This window comes from Chlorocebus sabaeus, chromosome 13 (genome assembly GCF_047675955.1).
Source record: "Chlorocebus sabaeus isolate Y175 chromosome 13, mChlSab1.0.hap1, whole genome shotgun sequence".
NCBI lineage: Eukaryota > Metazoa > Chordata > Mammalia > Primates > Cercopithecidae > Chlorocebus > Chlorocebus sabaeus.
This window is the reverse complement of record NC_132916.1, coordinates 31,986,631-32,005,808: the sequence shown is the minus strand read 5'-3', so window position 1 is coordinate 32,005,808 and position 19,178 is coordinate 31,986,631. Positions and strand designations below refer to the sequence as shown.

The following is a 19,178-nucleotide window of genomic DNA, read 5'->3' as shown; positions in this document are numbered from 1 at the left end:
CTCATTGTGTTGACCGTGTAACAAGTCTATACTGGTTGACATTTGTCACTTCTTGCCTGGTGCTGCCCCAGCTGCTCTGTCAATCACCTCTGTGCACATGTGGGAACTCTCTCTTGTCCAAGACCTCCCTTCAAGACCCAAGAACATGTAACACAGGCTGTGACACTTAACTGCTTCCTGAGTCTTGAGGATAACATGAGTGAATTGCAGGCAGATAAGGGAGGGTTACACTGGCGGTCAGGTATCAATGCTCTAGAGTTCATAGTTCAGGCCCCCTCGCAGGGCCCATCTGGCCATCTCCCTCTTGGCCCCAGGCTTGCAGCCACATGGCTGGGGCAGGCTCACAGCTGGAAGAGTATCACATTTTATGGTGCTACTGCCCGCTTCTTGCCCTGGTCAAAGAAAGCAAAACCTCTGAACATCGTATGTTCTATGAAGAGCCATACTCTGACTACCATGAAAATAGCCTTGTTCATTATCAAAGAGAGCATTTACCTCTCCATTTGAAACATCTGCTATTGGTTGAGGTCCTTAGTTCAGAGACTCCCCAAGATCAATAGGTAGATTTTCCTTACATTTCATGACCAAAAAGACCACCAAGGTATTTTTAAAGAAACAGAGAGGTGCTGCACTAAGAACAAATCGTAGTTTCCATTCTGTTGAGGCAGCTGGTTATAATGACTCTAATAGTGGGATTTCAATCTTCTGTGTCTTCCTGGTTGGGATTTTTATTTAAGCAGAAGAAACAAGTGCTGAGTTTTGAAAAATAGCTGTTTGTCCCCAATACAAAGTAATAATAATACTAATAGCAATCATAATCAAACAAAACATTTATTGAATACTTTTACGTTTGACGTTCCAAGTGGAAGCATTTTATGTGTATTTCTTATTTGATCCTTGATAGTTTGAGAGTGAGAGGAAAGAACTGCAGAAAAACTGCGAGACTTAGGCATAAATGAACTAAGCCCACAGGAGGCAGCAGCCCTCCACCCCTCAGCCATCGCCTTGTATTATTGTTCAGAACAGCAATTAGGCTTCTCAAGTTAAAAAAGAGTAAATGATGTTCTGTCTGCTCTGTTTAATGAGTTAAGAAAGGTGTGGCATGTTCTAGAAAGGATATCATCCTTGAAATGTTAACAACAAAATGACTTAAAATGTGGGTAATTGTGTCATTCGGGATACAAATTTAGCTGCTGTTACAAGGGCCAAATAATAGTGGCTTTAAAGAAAAAAGAAGCTAATATCTCCCTCATGTTAAAGTGTGGGAAGGCTGGTATGATGGCTCCGTGGGGTGGGGACCCGGGCTGTTCCTGTATTGTTGCTTGTCACCTAGGCTGGAGTGCAGTGGCACTATCACAGCTCACGTAGCCTCGACCTTCCCGGGTCAAGCAACTGAGCTATGGGGAATACAGATGCACGCCACCATGCCTTACTTTTTTTTTTTTTTTTTTGTACAGAAGAAGTCTCACTGAGTTCCCCAGACTGGTCTTGAATGCCTAGGCTCAAGAGATCCTCTTGCCTCAGCCTCCCAAAGCGCTGGGCTGGTTACAGGTGTGAGCACCAGGCCCTGCCAGGTCTTCCATTGTTAATACACAGTTTCTACCTCCTGGTCTAATATGGCTGCTCCAGGTCCCACTGTCCCACTGTTTTAGAAAACAGAATGGGAACACAGAGCTAGCAGAGGGCATGCCTGTCTCCTTGAAGGGCTCAACTTTCGAAGTCGCACATCCATTACAATTTGCGTTCCCCAGGCCAGCAGTTAGTCACTCGGCCACCCATAGCTCCAAGGAAAGCTAGAAAATACAGTGCTCGTTACCAAGTGATCAGCTAAAATTCAGGAAGTCCATTATTAAAGGAAGAAAGGAGAATGGGTATTTGGGAACAGCTAGCAGCTACTGTTGAGTACCTAAAGGACAGGCTTAGTTAACTGGAAAATTCACTTGATAAAGTAATTTTCTAATTAATATGAGTAAATGCAATGTTTTGCAATCCTTCAGTACTTTGGATTGTTTTGTTCTCTCTTCCTTATTTTTTTTTCCCAAAAAAGTAGGGGTTCTTTGCCCTGTGTAACAAGAGAGTCAAGTTCACAAAAATCTCAAGTAAGAGAATATTCAAATTTAAGTAGAAAGGGTTTTTGTTTGTTTGTCTCAACATTTGTTTAAAGCCTCTTTCTAAACGTGTTTTCATTAGAACTGTTGAACTGGCATCACTGGTTCTGTGGCAGTCCAGATGTTGTATTGCTTGGAGTTGTATTACAGACATTAAAGACAGCTTAATAGGTCAGGCGTGGTGGCCCATGCCTGTAATCTCAGCCCTTTGGGAGGCTGAGGTGGGTGGATCATGAGGTCGGGAGATCGAGACCATCCTGGACAACATGGTGAAACCCTGTCTCTACTAAAAATACAAAAATTAGCTGGGCGTGGTGGCACGTGTCAGTAATTCTAGCTGAGGCAGGAGAATCACTTGAACCAGGGAGTCGGAGGTTGCAGTGAGCCAAGATCACAGCACTGCACTCCAGCCTGGTGACAGGGTGAGACTCTGTCTCAAAAAAAGAAAAAAAGATAGCTTAGTAGTACAGATGGGAAGAGTGGCTACCTAATACCATTCCTGTGCCTCTTCCCAGGGCCCCTCTCTTGCTGATGGTAGGTATGGATTGCCATCTGTGGTCTGTGGGGGAAATTATGACACAGTCACGAGGTGGGGGCCATTTCCTTGGGTTGAACATTGTGCAGCACCTAGGGTAGGGACTGTCTCTCCTGTGTCTTCTGTTGCCTACCCCCCAATGCCCATGCACCCAGGGCTGGAACAGGGGTCAGGGCTGAGGCTCAGTGGTGGATGTGAGGCAGTGGTAGGCTGGTAAATGTTTTACAGCCGGCACTCTGAGCGTAGCTCTGACATGAATGTTAGTTGTTATTTCACTCATGTTAAAAGAGTAAAACGACCGTAAACAGTGAGGTCGTATGTCAGAGTTTTCCTTGTTAGTCAAGATTGCGAATGACTTCCTTGCTAAATTCGATAATAGTTTTGTTTTTCATTTGGATAGGGTTTAATTATGCTATGTTGCCCAGGCTGGAGTGCAGTGGTTATTCAGGAGCGAGATCATAGCTCACTGCAACCTTGAACTCCTTTTTTTTTTCTTTTTTTGGACACGGAGTCTCACACAATCGCACAGGCTGGAGTGCAGTGGAACAATCTTGGCTCACTGCAACCTCCGGCTCCTAGGTTCAAGCAATTCTCCTGCCTCAGCCTCCTGAGTAGCTGGGATTGCAGGCGTGCACCACCACACCCGGCTAATTTTTGTATTTTCAGTAGAGACAGGGTTTCACCATGTTGGCCAGGCTGGTCTTGAACTCCTGACCTCAGGTGATCCGCCCACTTGGGCCTCCCAAAGTGCTAGGATTATAGATGTGAGGACTGTACCCCGCCAACCTTGAACTCTTGGCCTCCAGCAGTCCTTCTGCCTCAGCCTCCCAAGCAACTGGGACTACAGGCATGTGCCACCGTGCCTGGATTGGATAATAGTTTTTGAAGACAAAAAAGAATTTAAGTTTTTTGTGCTATTCACAGTGTAACAGCTATAGACATGACATGCTTTTAAATTTAATTGGCATTTTTAGAATTTTCTCCATCACTTTTTAAAGTCTATAAATCAACATAATAATAAGCCCAGCTCTAATTCACAGCATTTTGTAGATTCTAAGGTGTAAATATTCCCTTCATGGCCAATATTGATCCACAAATGTGATGTCCCTGAATACGGATTTGGGAAAAGATGTACAGCAGCAAACCCTTGGAAATACAGATGCAGTCGTAAAATTAGAAAGTGATGAGTTGTCAGTATTTATTACTTTTGTTTTTAACAAACGTTTTATTTGTTTGTTTGTTTAGTTTCACTAAGTAAAAAAGATTTGTGAATGGGGCAGCCTCCTGAGCCAGAGCAGGTTCAGAGACTCCCTACAAACTTTATTAACTTGTAAGTATATATACTGTAATTTTTATTTTTTAAATTTTTTTTGAGACAGAGTCTCACTCTGTTGCCCAGACTGGAGTGCAATGGTGCAATCTCAGCTCACTGCAAGCTCCGCCTCATAATTTTTAATAAGGGCTGTGTTTAACAATCCACTTGCAATACTCCTGAAGATGTAACAGTCCTCTCTCATGGACTAGTACAAGCTGGCTTCAGCCCCTGGCTGATCAGAGTTCTGCTGGGCTCAGGATGCTGGTACCCGGATCGTCCACGTCCCCGCTCTCATCAGCTGGGCTGACGGTTTTGATCCCATTGCCACTGATGCACAGAACTTGACCCCCTCACCAGTTTCTGTAAGAAACCCAGTCACACCAAGCAGTTCTTGAAATGTGTGGTTTCTACTAAAGATTGTTAGGATTGCAGGCCATAGCAGACAGCTTCCGTTAAATGACTCTCATGGATAGATGCTTTTCTGAATTCTTCTTTATTTAAGGACAGTATATTAGTCTGTTTTCGTGCTGCTGATAAAGAGATATCTGAGACTGGGTAATTTATAAAGAAAAAGAGGTTTAATGGACTCAGAGTTCCTCGTGACCAGGGAGGCCTCACAGTCATGGTGGAAGGCGAAAGGTATGTCTTACATGGCGGCAGACAAGAGAGAATGAGAGTCAAGCAAAAGGGGTTTCCCCTTAAAAACCATCGGATCTGGTGAGACTTATTCACTACCATGAGAACAACATGGGAAAAATCACCCCCATGATTCAATTATCTCCCACTGGGTCCCTCCTCAACACATGGGAATTATGGGAGCTACAATTCAAGATGAGATGTGGATGGGGACACAGTGAAACCATATCAGATAGTACTTTTTTGTTTTTCTTTTTCTTCCTTCTCTCTCCTGGTACCCATGGAATACTAGCTTCACTCTCTCCTCTCTTGGGTTCCTTCGGTGAGGAGGAAATGAAACCATTCCTTCCCACCTCAGGCAGAGCAGGAGCCCTCTCCACCTCCTCACCAGTCTCAGCCCCTCTCTGGATACAGACCAGCACCTGAACCCAACAAAGAGTTGGTGGGAGAAAGCCCCAGCATCCGAATCCTATCCCACCTCTTTTGCGTCTCTGAAAGGCACAAGAAAGGGTGGGCTATTCCACTTCCACCTCCAAGCATCTCCTTCTGCTTTCACTGTGATGAAGGCAATCTATTCTATTTGGGTAATTTTACTTTCCTAAGAAAGTGTTAGTGCAATGATTATTTAATTAGAATCCCAGAATTGACCAAAGCTGACCTCAAGGCCAAACGGTACCAGCCCTTCCATCTCTTGGGTGTTTAATATCTCCCCCAAGTGCAGAAGGAAAAAGATATGAGTAGACCCAGTTACGGGCTGACTCCTAGGAATGAAATTAGGTCACTGGCCACAAGATTCTTATTATTGGAACCAATTTGCATTTCCAGCAGGCAAGTTTTTAGACTAAAGTTTGAGGTTAAACATAGTGAGTTATTCAATTTCTTCTAACTTTGCTCCCCTGCAGCATCTCCTCAGAACCCCAAGGGAGTTTTGTATGAAGAAAGAATGTGAGTTCCAAAGAGAAATGTGTCCACAAGGAAAGCTATGGGCAGGGACATGGACAAAGTTAGTCTTCCTTAAACAGAGGTGGGGAGTTATCTTAGTCAGCTTGGGCTGCCGTACCAAAATACCATAGCCTGGGTGGCTTCAATATAGAAAATAATTTTGTCATCGTTCTGGAGACTGTAAAGTCCAAGATCAAGGTGCAGCAGGATTCAGTTCTGGTGAGGGCTGTCTTGGCAACGGCTGCCTTTTTACTGTGTCCTCACATGGCAGAGAGAGCAAGCGCTCTGACCTCTCTTCCTCTTCTTTTAAGAACACTAATCCTGGCCAGGAAGTTTCAGTAGAAACTTCCAGAAAATAAGAATCATCCATTCATTGCTTATTTTTCTCTTCATCCTGTTTTTCTAATTCTGATTTTAAAAATTCAGGCAATGCAGCTGGGCGTGGTGGCTCACCTCTGTAGCCCCAGCACTTTGGAAGGCTGAGGCAGGCAGATCACTTGAGGTCAGGAGTTTGAGACTAGCCTAGCCAACACGGTGAAACCCTGTCTCTACTAAAAATACAAAAATTAGCCTAGTATGATGGCGGGTGCCTGTAATCCAAGCTACATGGAAGGCTGAGGCAGGAGAATTGCTTAAACCTGGGAGATGGAGGTTGCAGTGAGCTGGGATGGTGCCACTGCACTCCAGCCTGGGTGACAGAGCGAGACTCTGTCTCAAAAACATACAAAAAAAAGAACATGAATCTCTTCATGGGGCCCACTCTCACGACCCCATCTAAACCTAATTACCTCCCAAAGGCTCCACCTCCAAATACCTTCACACTGGGAGTTAGTACTTCAACATATGCATTTTGGAGGGACACAAACATTCAGTCCATAACAGAAAGGAAGGAAAGGAAGGGGAACATAATCAAAAAAGCAAAAATCTAGGCTGGGCATCGTGGCTCATGCTTGTAATTCCAGCACTTTGGGAGGCTAGGCAGCAGGATCACTTGAGCCTAAGAGTTTGAGACCAGCCTGGGCAACATAGCACGACCCTGCCTCTACAAAAAATAAATAAGTTAGCCATCTGTGATGGTGCACAACTGTAGTCCCAGCTACTTGGGAGACTAAGGTGGAAGGATTGCTTGAGCCCAGGAACTCAAAGCTGAAGTAAGTCATGATCATGCCACTGCACTGTAGCTTGAGTGACAGAGTGAGACCTTGACAAAAAAAAAAAAAAAAAAAAAAAGAGTGCATTTATTTTCTAGGGCTGATGTAACAAAACACAACAAACTAGGTGACTTAAACAACAGAAATTTATTGTCTCAGAGTTTTGGCAGCTACAAGTTCATGATCAAGGTGCAGGTAGTGTTGGTTCTTTCTGAGTCTGCAAGGAAGAATCTGTTCCATGTCTCTCTCCAAGCTTCTGATAGTGTCAGGCTTTCCTTGGCTTGTAGATAGCTTACTCCCCATGTCTTCCTATCATCTTCCATCTGTGTGTGTCTGCCTCTCCATCCATATTTCCATTTTGTATAAAGATACCACATTGGATTAAGACCCAGACTTATGACCTCATCTTAACTCGACCATCTGCAAAGACTATATTTTCAAATAAGGTCACATTCACAGGTACTGAGGGTTGAGATTTCAATATGTTTTTGAGGGACACATTTCAACCTATAACATCTAATATGACAATCTTTGTCTTTTAATTAGAAGTTTAGTCCATTTATATTTTTAAAAATTACCCATAAATTTGGGCTTAAATCTATACTGATTTTTTTTTTGTATTCTATATATTCCTTTTACCTGTCTTTTCTGCCTTCTTTTGGGTTGCTTTTTATTATTTAATTTTTTTCTTTCCCATTCATTGGTGGTCAAGCATTCTGTTTTCTATTGTATTAACGGTTACTCTAAAAATTATAGCATGCTTACTTATTAGAGTTTTCTAAAGTTAACCATACTTTTGCTTCTTCCTAAATAATACAAGGACCGTAGTATACTTTAATTCCATTTATATTCTGCCCCCCACACTTATATATTATTGTTGCCATACATTTTAATTTTTTCTTTTTTAACCCGTCCAGTCATCATTATTATTGTTCTACACAGTCATTTTCATTTAAATTCACCTAATTATTTACCACTTCCAAAAAAGGTCTTTATTTTTGCATATCAGACCTTCCACCTGGGTTTCTTTCATTTTGCCTGAAGTAAAATGAAAAGCAGCTCCTCTAATATAGGTCCTCTAGTGATAAACTCTCGGTTTTCGTTGTTTGGAAGTATCTTTATTTACCTTCACTTTTTTTTTCTGGGTGTAGAAGTCTAGATTGTCAGTTATTCCCTTGAAGAACATAGAAGATATTATATTTCACCGGGTGCGGTGTCTCCTGCCTGTAATCCTAGCACTTTGGGAGGCCAAGGCAGGCAGATCACTTGAGGTTAGGCGTTCAAGACCAGCCTGGTCAACATGATGAATGTGAAAATTCACTTGGCATGGCGCCTGCCTGTAATCCAAGCTACTTGGGAGACTGAGGCAGGAGAAGCACTTGAACCCAGGAAGCGGTAGTTGCAGTAAGTCAAGATTGCACCACTGCACTCCAGCATGGGTGACAGAGCAAGACTCTGTCTAAAAAAAAAAACCAAAGATATTATATTTATATTCTGGGGTTCATTGTTGTAGAGAACTCAATTACTTTTCTAACTTATTTGGGTGTTTCTTGAAAAGTAATCTGCATTTTTAATCTAATTTTAAGATTTTTCTCTCTGTCTTTGGTGTTTTATAATTTCACTTCATTGTGTTGACGTGTGGAATTATATTTTATTCATCCTATTTAGGATTTGCTGAACTTCCTGAATCTGTGTGTTGAACTCTTTCATCAGTTCTGGAAAATTCTCTGCTATTGTCTCTTCAAATATAATCTCCTTTCCATTTTCCATATTCTTTTCTTCTGAAACTCTAATGCTTGAGACTTCTCATATTCTCCATGTCTTTTAACCTCTTTTCCATAGTTTTCATCTATTGGTTTCTGTGCTGCTTTCTGGGTAATTTCTTCTGACATATCTTCAAGCTCATTAATTTTCTCTTTAGCTATGTTTACAATGCTGTTAAGTCTATCCATTTACCCCTTAATTTTAGTTACTGTATTTCCCACTTATAAAAATTCAATTTGCTTCTTTTTCAAATTTACTGTGTTTTTTAAATCATCTTTTATTCCTCAGATATATTTTCAAGCTTGTCCTTTATATCTTTATACATAGTATCATAGTTGTTTTTATAATCTAAGTTCAATAATTGAAATATCTTAATATTTTGGGGGTTTTATTGTTGTGTGTTTTTATTGCTTATTTTTTCTTTAGTCATTTGCTTCCTTGTGTGCTTGGGTATTTTGGACTGTTATTCATCAACCTTGAAAAATTATTTTTGAGACTTCTTTGAAACCTTTCTCCAGAGATGATGTGTTTTCTTTTGCCTTTCCAGTCACCCGAGACACTGTCATATTGGGTAATTTTTTAACTAAATTCATAGCCTGAAGTTTTCTTGATCACCCAAGTTCTGTGAATTTGGGATGCAAATCTATGTGAGATCTGGCTTCTGGTAATATCTTCTCAGAGATTCTGCAAATCCCCTCCCTGAGTGTCAAGGCAACTTTTCTTGTAGCCAGATAGGGGTGGGAGAAGATGGGACAAGTCTACAGCTGGCATGCCCTTATCCTGAGGTTGTAGCTCTTAGGGTGAGCCCTGGGCTTCATAGCATTGCCCATGGTCCAGATTACACCTATATGTTGGCCTGATTATTCTTTATATATGTCAGTTCCTCTACACTTTTAATCATTTTTGCATTTATTCATTATTTGTAGTGGTTTCAATTGATCCTAACAACCAGTTTTCCATCTTACCAGAAACAGGACTTCAAAGAATTTAGAATGCTACATTAACATTCCAAATACGGCACTAACACTGGTTTTGACACAAATTCTTTAATGTTTTCAAAAATAATCTAATGAAAGTTATACACACAACATTATGAGTTGGGAAAAGCTTAGAAACAAACAACTGTAACCCATTTAATGGCTTTGGAAGATGAAGCTTAGAGGAGCTGAGTGAGTTGCTCAGAGTCCCATGTGAGTTGGCAGCAGAACCAGGACTAGAATGTCAGTTGTTATCTCTAAGACCTGTATTCTTGCCACTGCTCTGCAGTGCGGTGGCAACGTGGAGTTGACTGAAATTATGTCCATTTCCCTGATGAGGAATTATGGATTATTTCCTTTTCTTCATGCCTCTCCCAAAGTTCTGCACAGAAATTTTACTGTGCCATTCTGAAGGTTTATTACTTTAGTATTAGAGAAGGAATGTTTTGAAACTTAGAGACAAAGTCAGTATTATTGCCCAATAATAAGTCTAGTTAGTAAGTTAACCAAATCAGCAATAAGGAAATAAATGCTGATGTTTTATAACATAATAAAAATGTACTATTACAGCAAAGATTTTGTGAATAGATGTAGACATTTTCCTGGATGTTGTGCTTTCTGTCACCTGTCACTTCAGTTCCATCTCAAAGTACACCCTAAATCCAATCAATTCTTTCTACCTCCCTACTTCCACCCTAGTTTAGCCACCAGTGTCTCTCAGCTAGACAATGTGATACCTCCTTAGCAGTGTTCTTTTCTGCACTTTGCCTCCACTTCCCCATCCATTCTGCCTAACAGCAGCCTTATTTATGTATTTATTTATTTTGAGACAGGGTCTGGCTCTGTCTCCCAGGCTGGAGTGCAGTGGTGCAATCTCGGCTCACTGCAACCTCTGCCTCCTGGGCTCAAACCATCTTCCCACCTCCTCCTCCTAAGCAGCTGGGACTAAGGTGCATTCCACCACAGCTGGGCAGCTTTTTTTTTGTTGTTTTGTTTTTTTTTTTTTGTATTTTTTGTAGAGACAGGGTTTTGCCATTTTGTCCAGACTGGTCTTGAATTCGTGAACTCAAGTGACCCTCTTGCTTCAGCCTCCTAGGATAACAGCACTCAGAGATTCTGATGTGAGCCACTGGGCCTAGCACCATATTTATTTTCACAAAGTGAAAACTAGCTTATGTGTTTCCTTGCTTAAAATCCTGTAATTATTTCCATCACTCATAGAATAAAATCCAAACTTGTTATCCTGACTGTATTTGTTTCCTTAGGGCTCCTGTAACAAAGTACTACCAACTGGGTGGCTTAAAACATCCTTTCTGGAGGCTGGAAGACTGAAATCAGGCTGTGAGTAGGGCCATGCTCTCTCTCTGAAGACTCCAGGGGAGGGTCCTTTCTTGCCTCTTCCTAACTTCTAGTGGTTGCCGACAATCCTGCTGTTTCTTGGCTGTCAACACATTACTCCAATCTCTGCCTCTGTTGTCACATAGCATTCTCTCCAAACAGGTGTCTGTATCAAGTTTTTTTCTTCTTATAAGCACACCAGTCATCGGGTTAAGACCAACCCTAACACAGTATGCACTCATTTTAACTTGATTACGTCTGCAAAGACCCTATGTCTAAATAAAACCAATGTTTGTAGGTACCGGGGATTAGAACTTAAACATATGTCTTTTTAGAGAGACACAATTCAATGCATAACACCAACTTAGAAAACTGCCATTATCTCATCCTAACCACCTAGCTTGACCTCACCTTGCACCATTCTGACGCTTGCCCGCAGTTCCAACCACGCTGGTTTCTTGAAGAAGCGAAGCTTTAGAATGTTTGCACAAGCTGTTCTGTCTGCCTGGAAAGCTTTCTCCAGTCACAACAGGCTACCTCTAGCCACTCGGATCCTGACTTAAATGTCACCCCTTTATGGGCCTAACCTGGTCATGTAGTTGCTCTCATCGAGAACAAGAAGTTTATCTTCCCCATTCATAGCTGAATCTTCAGCACCTAGAACAGTTCCTGGCACATAGTAGGTGCTCAAGATGTTTTTGTTGAATAAATGTCTGTCTGATTGAATGAATTATTGTTTTTCCTTTTTAGATTTGGCTTAGATGATGCCACTTGGAAAGGATAGCTATTACATGAGCAACACTTAGGAACCATTTCAAGATGGATTGGAAGCATGATTTGCAGAGGGGATCATCTGCGAGGTGTGAGGAAAAAGGGTGGTTTTGCAGAGATTTCTGAAGATGTGATCCCAAGAGATAAGCATGGAAAATGTAGATGGGTTCCAGGAAAGATGGGCAGTTTCCTCCTCCTGCCATCACTGCATGAACAAGAAACTTGGGACTTATTTGCATTTCTGGAATTTCTAAAAGTAACAATAATAATACTAACACCAATAATGACAATTAACATTTATTGAGTTCTCATTTTGCATTATGTAAACTTCTGCATTTAATTCTTACTACATCCCTGTGTGAGGGCTATTATCTTTACAGATGAGGAAAAGTGAGTGCCTAAGTGCCTAAGTACTGAGCGTCAGAGTCAGCAAGAGGCCACGCTGGACATTCAATCCAGATGCAAAGCTGGATCCCTTTGCATGTGCCCTAAACACATTTTAAAATTTTGCTTTGTTGGCTTACCCTCTGCGAATGTGCCAGTAGCCTCTATACATCCTCATCCTTCCTCAGCCACACTCTCCATCCTCAGATTATCCACCTCTTGCTGCCAGTCTGTCAAACAATGTTTAGCTAGCATTTCTGTTACTGCCAAAGCCAGAGGTTTCTAGAAAAATCCTTGAGTTTTACATCAACCGACCCTCTCCCCTTTAGTGTCCTCTTGGCCGCACATCTCAGTTTTCCCCCAAATCCCCTCCCAATTCTTTCCAGTGGTGTTCTAGCAAATGTTTAGACAAGGTCCTCCCTTAAATGACAACTGGAGTCAGAAAATCCCCAGGCCCATATTTTGGTTCTATAAATGGAGAAGAAAGATGAGCTGATTCCAGGTTCCTCAGTCCCTCTGGTGGAGACTCCAGCTGGTAGGGACACTTTTCCCTGTCGCTTTGTCCCAGCAGTATTCTCTAATGAGGCAAAGCACAGACCCTGCCTTGGATGAGGGGTCACCACACCTGCTGGGTTGAGGTTTTGAATTTCACATAAATGTGGCAACTGTACTTGCACTTGGGCAGGGCTATTGGCTTTGAAGGCCCAGGATTAGCTCCTGTATGTCAAAGCATGGCGTTCTGCACAGTAAGCTCCTTCCAGTTCTTGCTGCCAGGAAGAGGCCTCTCTTCTCTCCTCCTCTCCATTTACCCAGTTTACTCTGCCACATCCTGTTTTTAATATTTTGAAAACAAACACTATTTTAGAATAGTTTTCAGTTTACAGAAGTGTTGCAGAGATAAAACAGAGAATTCTCACGTACCCCGCACCTGGTTTCCCCCCACTGTTAACATCTCATATTACTGTGGTATGTTTGTCACAACTAGTGAACCCATCATAATACTTCATTATTAAATAAAGTCAATATTTTACTCTGATTTAATTAGCTTTTCCCTATTCTATTCTATTCCAGGATCCCGTCCAAGATACTACATAACATTTAGTTGTCATGTTTCCTTAAGGTCCTCTGGGCTGGGAAAGTTGCTCAGAATTTCCTTTTGTGATGACTTTGGCAGTTTTGAGGAGTACTGGTTGGGTATTTTGCAAAACGCTTTGCAATTTCGGTTTGTCTCATGTTTTTCTCATGATTAGACTAGGGTTAGGGGGCTTGGGGAAGAAGATACCAGAGGTGACGTGGCATTTTCATCATATCGTGAGAGTACATGCTAGTGACATGACTTATTACTGATGATGTTGACCTCAATCATGTGGTTGAAGTCTTATTTATCAAGTTTCTCCATTGTAAAGTTACATTCCCCCTCCATTTCCATACTGTACTCTTTGGAAGTACTCACTGTGCACAGCCCATTCATAAGGAGTAGGGAGTTATGTTTCACCTACTTGAGAGTGGGATGTCTACATAAATTTGAAATTTTTATGCCTGTGAGAGTTGTTTGTTCTTTCCCTTTTATTTACTGAGTCAACCACCTATTTATGTCCATGTGGATTCATGAATATTTATTTTATACTTTGAGTTATAATCCATTACTGCATTATTTATTTGTTGTTCCTCTTGGTCCGAATTTGGCCATTGGGAGCTCTTTCAGTTGGCACCTATGTCCCTGTAACCAATCCCCACCATTGTGTGTGTTTTGTTTCCTTAGTATTGTCTTACTTTCTGGCATCACAAGATGATCTAGGCTCCCCTTGTATATTGCCTACCCTAGTCCTAAAATCAGCCATGTCTGCAAGGAGTTTTTGTTCCTTATATTAAAGAATGGTGTTAGAAACCACTGTATCAGCACTCTGTTTTATTTTGTCCATTTAAAAAACAAAATAGACAGCATTTTTTTTAGAAACCTAAGGCAACAACAGCAAAGACAAATGCCCTGCCAGAGAAGAGGTTGGATAGGTTGCAACAGACAGGGAGCCCCCCATGCCACTGGGGAGAGGTTTGTGCTAATGGACTGGGCCCCTCATCACACCACAGCAATGTTTCTAGCCAGTGGGCTCATATCTGTGCTCTTCTATTTCAGGACTTTTCTAAAATCATGGGTGACTCGCTTTTCTACACTAGGCTACTTTTTATTCTTTATATTAAGCAATGAGATTGAAATTTCTGAATGCTAAGTCAAAAGGGTATTTCTACTAGTGATTTATTATCTAGCAAAGGATATTTTTAAAAAGCCATACACTACCCATAGTTGCTTGTGACTTTTTCTTTCATTCAAAAGGTCTAGCAGTTGTTTTACAGATTGGATGAATACAGAAGGTTTCCTTGCAATTAGGCAATTTAATCTAATCCCTGTAATTTCACTTGGGCAGAAATGGACAGAAATAACAGCCAATTATAATTCCATTACTTCATTTGAGGTGGGTTCAATGAACAGATTCCTCTCTAGTAATTTTTGGTTTTTTTTTTGAGACAGAGTCTGTCTCTGTTGCCCAGGCTGGAGTGTAGTGGCATGATCATAGATCACTGCAGCCTCAATCTCCTGGGTTCAAGCAATCCTCCTGCCTCAGCCTCCCGAATAGCTGGAACAACAGGCACATGCCACCATGCCTGGCTAATTTTTTTAATTTTTAGTATAAACAAGGCCTCACTATGTTGCCCAGCCTGGTCTCAAGAGCTCAAGCAATCCTCCCGTCTTGGCCTCCCAGAGTACTGGGATTGCAGGTGAGAGCCAATACGCCTGGCCTCTAATAAATATTAGAATGGTAAGAAAACATTAGATGTTAAAGTCATTAGGAAGTTTATATGAACAGTAAACAGTGTCTGGATATTTATGTTTTAGTCGTCATCATCATCGTCATTTTTCTAGGGAAGAATCACAAGTATCTTTGTGTGATTTGCTTAAAGGCCATAGAGGAAAAAATAATTTGCCAATTCCATTTTTCCCCAGTGAGCATTATTATCTCTGTGTTGGGAGTTAGGGGCTTTAAGCTTGTGAAGGAGGATTTAGCCAGGATTATCCCAGGATTATCCCAGAAGTCACTGCCTGAAGTCCTCAGGAACTCTGTCACCACCAGCCTCTCCGTCACAAGACATGGAAAGCGGGATATCATTCCTGGAAAAGCAGTCAGGGGACCCTTGGTGCATGGCCTCCATAGATAGGCATGATGGCCACCACCCTCATGACACTTGGCAGATGAGGAAGTCACACCAAAGTCAGAGTCACTGAGTCAAAGCAGGTTTATGATCTCCCATTCCCATGACTGAGGTTTCTTTTAAATTATGTTTATAATATTTAGCAGTGTATTCCTACAGGATATGTCCTTTAATTTTGAAATGTCACACTCAGAATAAGATGAAATCTCTATTGTTAATTACAGTTTCTGATTAATACAGAGGTTCCCCTGAGAGCCTCAAATTCAGCACCCATTTAGCACTGTGCAGCCAATGTGCTTGCTGTTGACTGATCTCATATCACATTCATTTCTGCACATCCCAGTGCCCACTCAATGCTGCTCAGCAGCCGTGCTCCACTCCCCAGCCCTCCTACTCTCCCAGTTCATGACCACACCCACCTCCTCTGTCCTCCCACTCAGCTTCCATATCTCGGGGAAATTGGAAGCCATAGGAAGAAACCTTCTGCAAGCTCCCACCTCCACATCCACCCACCCCAGCATTCAAACCTCTATATTCTGTCTTCCTTCTTGTTGCAATAGATGGAAAGTATGTGTTTCTTCTTAGGCCACGGCCTCCCTCATGCACTCCTACCCTCTCACCTACTCAAAGCCCTTTCATGCTAGCTGTTCTCCACACAATCTTCTGTACAATCAACTTTTCTCTCTCTACTGGATTATTTTAATCAGCATTAAAACACTATTTTTTCTCCCATCTCAAAAACAAAAAACAAAGAATCCTTAAAATTAATTTTTAAAATTTTGCTAAAAAATACGTAAAATTTACCATTATTTCTAAAATTTACCATTATTGAGTTTGCCATAAAACTCAATAGTGTTAAGTATATTCACATTGTCGTGCAATCAATCTCCAGAACATTTTCATCTTGCAAAATTAAAACTACCCACTAAGCAGTAACTCCCCATTCCCACCTTCCCCCAGTCCCTGGCAACTACCATTCTACTTTCCGTCTCTATGCATTTGACTTTTGGCTATTGTAAATACTGTTGCCATGAACGTGGATGTGAAATACCTCTTGGAGGCTCTATTTTCAATTTTGGGGGGTATATACTCAGAAATGGAATTGCTGGGTCATATGGTAATTTTATTTCTAATTTTTTGAAACACTGCCATACTCTTTTCCACAGTGGCAGCACCATTTTACATTTCCACCAACAGTGCACAAGGATTCCAGTTTCTCCACATCCTTGCCAACATTTACTATTTTCTGGGGGGTTTTCATTTTGTTATTTTTTGTTTTGTATTTTTTTTTTTTTTTTTTTTTTTTTTGGTGGTAGCTGTCTTAATAGCTACCAGCAAGGTGGTATCTCATGGTGGGGCAAAAAAATCTTCTAATCTCACTTTGTTCCTTTGCTATGGCTAGTTCTCTGCTCCCTTTTTTGACAAAACTCCTTGAAAGGGTTGACTTTACTTACTGACCCCAGCCCCTCTCTTTCCGTTTTCCCAATCAGGAGCTACCCTATTTTAAAATCTCAACTCAAAGTATAACTCCTCAATTGCATTTCTCATGCCCTTTGCTTCTTTATTTTCACCATTGCCTCTTATCACCTTCTAACGTACTATATCGTATACTTATTTATTCATTTATTGTCTCCCCGCCCCGCCGGCCATTAGAATGTCAGTTCCATGAGGGCAAAGATTTCTTCTTATTCCAGTTCAACCCACTGTGCCACCACCTTTCTTGTTAATAAATTGCTAAATCTAATGGCCACTCCTAGTCTTTCTTGTCTAATCAGAGCATTTAGTGTGGTTAACCACTATCTCCTCCTTGAAAGAATGTCTCTGTTCACTCCCATACTCCCACCCTCTCCCAGTTTTCTTTCTACCCCATTGGGTGCTCTTTCCTGATTTCTTTTGCTTGTTCCTTTCTCATTTCTCCAGGCTCTTTGTGTTGGAATCTTGCAGGGCTCAGTGTTTGGATCCTTCTCTTCTCCATCCACACTCACTTCTCTGATGATCTCTTCCATTATTATGGTCTGACATACCAACTCTATACTGATGATTCCCAAACATACGTCTTCATTTAGGCTCTCCCCCAGAACCCTATACTCTACTAGATGCAACTGTCTAGTAATATCTCCACTTGGACATCTAGCAAGTATCTTAAACTCGACACGCCCAAAACTCACCCCTGATCTTCTCTAGCCCCCTCCACTCTATCCTCCTTCCCTTCAAACAAACAACAACAACAAAAAATCTTACTCCACCTAGAGCCCTCCTGGTGTCAATGCTTGAAGTCATCTTTGACTTCCTTCTTTCTCTCATATGCCACATTCAATGTGTTGGTAAATTTTGTTGGTTCCACCTTCAAACATGTCCAGGATCTGTCTACTTCTCACCACCACCACTGCTATTACCACAATCCAACCCACTGTCATCTCTCAGCTACTGTAGGTTAGTGGTCCTCCCACTTTTGCCTCTTTCAGTCTCTTCTCAAGACCACAGTCAGAAAGACTGTTGGCCGGAGGAGTGGCTCACACCTGTAATCCCAGTGTTTTGGGAGGCCAAGCTGAGCAGATCATGAGGCCAGGAGTTCAAGATCAGCCTGGCCAACATGGTGAAAGCCTGTCTCTACTAAGAATACAAAAATTATCTAGGTGTGGTGGCGGGCACCTGTAATCCCAGCTACTCAGGAGGCTGAGGCAGGAGAATAATTTGAACCTGGGAGGCGGAGGTTGCGGTGAGCTGAGATCGCGCCATTGCACTCCAGCCTGGGCAACAAAAGCGAAACTCCATCTCAAAAAAGAAAGAAAGAAAGAGAGAAAGAGAGAAAGAGGGAGAGAGAGAGAAAGAAAGAGAGAAGGAGAGAAAGAAAGAAAGAAAGAAAGAAAGAAAGAAAGAAAGAAAGAAAGAAAGAAAGAAAGAAAGAAAGAAAGAAAGCAAGCTGCCTCAGAACCTTGGGGCTTGATATTGACATTGCCTGGAATATTCTTTCCCTAGACACTGTATGACTTGCTCCCTCACCTCCTTCAAATCTTGGCTGCAATTTCACCCAAGAAATGCCTCAACTACCTTATTTTAAAATGTCAGCCTAAAGTACAACTCAATTGCACTTCTCATGCCCCTTCCCTCCTTATTTTCATCATCAGCTTTTATTAACATCTAATCTACTATATCATTTACCCATTTATTCTGTTTATTGTCTGTCTCCCCCTAACAGAATACCAGTTCCATGAGGCCAAAGATTTTTGTACGCTTTGCTTCTGCTGTTTCCGTAGCAGCTGTAAGAGTGTTGGGCATGAAATAGGTTCTCAATATATATTTGTTGAATGAATAAATGAGTGAATATAGAATGACTGGGGAAGTAGCAGTTCAAATACTATTTCTCCATGACTATTATTAGTATTCTATCTTTAAAATCCAGGAAGAAAGTGAAGATATAGGTGAGGACTGCACACATGTTAACAATAGGACATACAACCTTGCTACTCAAAGTGTGGTCCATGGACCAGCAGCATCAGTGATACCTGGGAGCTCATTAGAAATGCAGAATCTCCTGTCCCAGCCCAGAACTCCTGAATCAGAATCTGCATTTCAACGAGACCCTCTAGAAGGCTGATTGCAAAAATTGAAAAGCTTTGGTGTTGGGCAAGGGTCCCCAAACTTAACTGTGTATTAGAATCTCAACATCTTTAAACACTCCGGATGTGCGAGTCTCACTTCCAGAGACCGACTTAATTGGTCTGGAATGAGGTCTAGATATAGGTCAGAGGTGAAGACAGGGACATGACTGACTTTCTTCATTATTTTTGGGTAGAGAGCTAAGATTAAAAGCTTGTCTCTGTACTAGTCTTGATATAAAGAGTAACTTGTTAATATGGATATCAACCAGTCGTCAACTATTCATCTTCCCCTTACTCTATAAGAGCAAATTTCAACTCCTCCTTTGTGGTTTCAAGTGAAATCATCAAGGTGGCCGCTGCTCATTCTCGTGTCCACATCTGGGCTAGTTTTGTCACTATGCTGCAGGAAATAAACACAGCAGTATCTCAGCCTCTTGGAGGAATGGCT

General features: G+C 41.6%; 1 protein-coding gene across 9 annotated transcripts in view; it reads left to right on the top strand.

Moving 5' to 3' along the window:
- The window catches only part of SCML4 (Scm polycomb group protein like 4), a 127,169-nt gene that overhangs the window by 54,381 nt on the left and 53,610 nt on the right, over positions 1–19,178 (top strand). The window lies entirely within an intron of this gene.